Here is a 4,198-nt window from a genome sequence, read left to right as displayed (position 1 = left end):
AGTTCACGTTCATGTTTTAGTCCAGTGTTTACAGTGCAGATGTTCACAGGTTGACTGATTGGCACTGACTGGAACCTCATAGGTTAACAGCAGCACTCTCTCACTGACGGGAATAACTTCATTAGCTAATGTCATAGATGTATCCAGGGGCGCAGCTACCCATTTTTTGAGGGGTATGCAACAACAAATTGCCCCCCCCCAAAAAAAAAGAGTGAAGTAGTGCTTCAGTGATGGTCTTTTCATGTTCTGTGTGTTTTGGAATTTATTCATCTTAGTCTCCATGCGTTCCCTCTGTTTGCAGTCGGTGTGTTGTGAGGACTGCTGCCCTGAGAACGCTGAGTGTATTCTGGAATATTCCAAATGTGTGCCACTTCCATACTGAAGAAGTTCCAAGCCCGCAAGAGAGTTCACTCACCAGGTAGACACACACACAAACACACACACACGCGTAGAATCGCATATAGCATTATTGTATTTGTGTCTGTAACTGTGTTTAGTTTATCCCCTCTTTTCATGTGTCTGTTTGTTGTTATGACTGTGTAGTGGGCTCCATCAACTATCCAGGGCAATGTCAGTCCGTCTGGATGGCACTACCTGCTACTTGATGATGTCTGATAGCCATGGCTGCTGCCTTCAACGTGGTGTAAGTGTTTGTGTTTTGAATGTATTTTTTTTGTTCCATGGTGAGGGCTATGGGTTATGTTATTAGGCATGCTCTAATTTGCTTGACATATGTGCTACATACACACATGTGTACTTAAAATAGTCTTGAATTTTGCAATTTAGCCACTTTACCATTGTGTTGGTGGTAATGTTAGTAGTGTTGTGAATATCTGCCAAACTGATCATAATCATTATTTCTGTAATTGTACTGCAATTCAATTTATTGTACAGGATGCATCGTTTTGTTTAATCTTATCTTATCTTTTACTCATCTTTTACTGGCAGAGCCCTCACAAGTAAACTGATATCAAGACTTAACATAGATGGTGATGGTGGCAAGGGTGCCTTCAGAAGGTAATTATCATTTTTGTTTGTACACCTGATTGACTTACCTTATTTTTTTGATGCTATGATTTTGACCTTTATCAACAATAACAAAATGTATGGCAATTGCTGTTTTATTTTTTTAGGTGCTATCCAGCAGTCCCAGCCTGGAGCCAGAAGCTGCTATTGCAAGTCAGATGGGGGAGGAAAGGTGGTGTAAGCAAGAAGGCAAGAGCTGCTGCAGGCAATGTTGCAATTAGGTATATCACATCACACATACTGCTGCTTAGACGTGTTGGGTCACTTTAAAGCCTGTGTTGCAGGTTAACCACCACTGTTGATTAATGGGTACATAAAGCACTCAATATATGTATATCATTTTTAAAAATGTCTCCAAATGGTTTTAAATGCCAGTTTTTGTTGTTTTTAGCATTAGCGGGTTTTTTTTTAAGCAATTCGGTGATGACATCACGTTGGGGGCTACATGATCTGCGCTTCAGTCATTTCAATGCATTCCAATGGACATTGCGTTACACTTTCAACATAAAGTTTGTATATTTACACTTCGAATTTCATCACAGCATTTATATCACAGCTACCCTATGATCTACCAATGGTAATAACGTTGACTGATATCAATTTAGAGCTGCTGTAACTAGGGAAGCGAGTGCATTTTGGCTGCTGGTCGAGCTCACCCCGCGACCAGCAGATGACATGATCTATCTAGCTATCTATCTACCTGTCTATATATCTATCTAGGCTATCTATATCTATTTATCTATAATCTGCGCTATCTACTGCTGAACACTCTCTTACTCGTCTCTCTTTTCTCCTCTCATTACTTTCAAGGGTCTCAGGTGACGTAATGCAATGCATTGTGGGGGAAAGGAGAATCACTTCAAACCGCTGTGAAATAGTACCTGCTTTTTCGTATTATATTCCATTTTGTGATACTCAACAACATCAAATAGAGTGGATAACAGTTTAAATGTTTATTACCAACAAGCAAATTGTGCCCAAAATGAACCCTGCAACACGGCCTTTAAAAAAGGTCCTCTTTATCAAAAGAAATGCACCGGACATTTCTAAGTGTACCCCAAGCTTTATAATGGTGGTGTATACATACTGCTTTACTTCTAACTATTGCACCTGACTTCGAGGCTGCTAGTGTAGGTTTGCTTTTATTTGTCACACAAGCTTGCATTACAGGTGCTAGTTGTAGTTTGCAGGTGCTCCAAGAGATGTTGGGTAACGTCACTTCTGTTGATGTTCAAACAAAACCGAGAGCTAGCTCGCCCCTCCCTCCCCTGGCTGGAACAGTTTGTTATGTTTCATGGTCCAGACTAGACCAGGCCGTTTTTGGAGCCTGGGCTGTCCACAGAGACCACATTTTTTTTACATGGTATTCAGGGGACAGGCAACTAGCGGATGATGAGGTGATGTTTGCTGTATGTGACAAAAAATGTTTTAGTTTAGAAACCGTGTAACATTAGCTAGCTATGAACTTGCTAATTAGGGCGCCGCCAGAGCCCTTATTAGACATTCTCTGGCGCCGCTTACTTCACACAGTGTGACTGATGGACGTTATTTGAAAGTTCAGTGATCGGAATATCCCTGATTCAAATCCCAGAGAATGTCCAAAGGCTTTTTCACTAGTTTTTGACAATAATGGTTTGTTGTTTCCTCTTTAGATGCTGTCTTTAGCGAAACACCCTGACCCGAATAATGGACACCATGGGAAGATATATGAAGTATGCACCGGAGAGGGTGGGTGGCGGTGGCCGTCGGAAGACACTCCCTGCTGTTGCTGAATGATGCCATCGGTATACATATGCACAGCCTCTCGCACCACATACACCTGAGTTTGGATAGATCATTTATGTTGTAAAACATAAAACAAAATAAAATAATGTAAAAAAATATATAAGTTGACTGGTTCTTGATGGAGGTGTTTATCATTTTTGTGTGTGATAGGCCTACTGCAAGTTGCATAGGCTAATAAAGGTAAAATGTTGAAGCAATGTTGCAATATCAACGTTTATTCAACGGTAATTTGTAGTTGAGGCTTTAACCATGTTGGATTTTACTGCATTGTTTCAATGTTGCAATATATCATATTCAACAGTGATTCACTGTTGAGGCTTTCAACATGTGTTCAACTATGTTGAAACTGCAGATGTTGAAACAATGTTGTGATATCAACGTTGATTCGATTTGCAAATCCAACAATTCAACGTTGATTCACCCTTGGTATCAATGTTGAAATGCCAACAGGGTAATGCACCATTTAACAATACTTCGGTTGTCACTTTAAGCGAGTCTAAACGGTTCTCATAACGTCCTTTTCCCAGCTGTTGCTCACAAAGGATAAGGCTGATCCAACTCTAGCCTTTGTTTGCCACATTGACAGCACAATATTAAGCTATTAATATTAGGATTGTTAGGAAATGGAAACATGAAATGAGTTGTTGCTAGCGTGACATTTCTGTTTGCAGTTTGCCATTAAATGTTCAGTATGAGCATGGTAGCCACCTAGCTATCTTAATGGAATAGGTTATATTTCAATCGGCATATGCTTAGCAAACGCTAGTTAGTCTGGTAACATGAATAACATGAACATGAAACATGTGCCTCCAAGCACAGACGTCACACTTTAAATCCTACCTGTTGCTTTTCACCATCCAATTATTTAACTGCTGTCGCATCCCATCCTGACATTCCATCTCATTTTCCCTTTATTTTTCTATTTTTAGCCCCCGACAGCTTTTATGCGTTATCCATCTTTTTCAATAGACGAAAACTCAATACTCGTAGGCTACCTGCTCACTCAGCGCTCACAGCGCCCCCACTCCCTTTTCTATGTCAAAATTCTATGACGGAATCTTATGAGATAGGGCGCCAACTCTTGCCTGTTAGTCCTCTAAAATGTTATTTAACATTGAGAAAATTCAGAAATGATTTAGAAACCTACAACAGTAGCTACATATAGGATATACCAAATATATTATTATTATTAGCCTTTTTTTTTTTTTTTTACCATTGCTTTGGCGCCCCACGGTGATGCGCCCCTATGCGCCGCATATAGCGCATGCCCACTTTTTGCGCCACTGGATGTATCCCAATGGGCTAATTTAATTTCAATTTCAGTCCAATGTCCATCTATGCATCACACTTGATATTGTCTCCCAAATATTCTATAACATTTGGAGTG

At 40.1% G+C, this 4,198-nt stretch overlaps 1 long non-coding RNA gene across 1 annotated transcript; it reads left to right on the top strand.

The window, feature by feature from the left end:
• Positions 1 to 320: 320 nt before the first annotated feature.
• LOC125299868 lies at positions 321 to 2,803 on the top strand. The gene is made up of 5 exons (XR_007194462.1): positions 321 to 418; positions 544 to 643; positions 949 to 1,017; positions 1,134 to 1,247; positions 2,679 to 2,803. It is a non-coding gene; the product is annotated as an uncharacterized LOC125299868 (long non-coding RNA).
• Positions 2,804 to 4,198: the final 1,395 nt, after the last annotated feature.

Source organism: Alosa alosa, chromosome 8, assembly GCF_017589495.1.
Source record: "Alosa alosa isolate M-15738 ecotype Scorff River chromosome 8, AALO_Geno_1.1, whole genome shotgun sequence".
NCBI classification, from domain to species: domain Eukaryota; kingdom Metazoa; phylum Chordata; class Actinopteri; order Clupeiformes; family Clupeidae; genus Alosa; species Alosa alosa.
The sequence above is the reverse complement of the archived record's forward strand: the minus strand, read 5'-3'. Positions and strand labels throughout refer to the sequence as shown.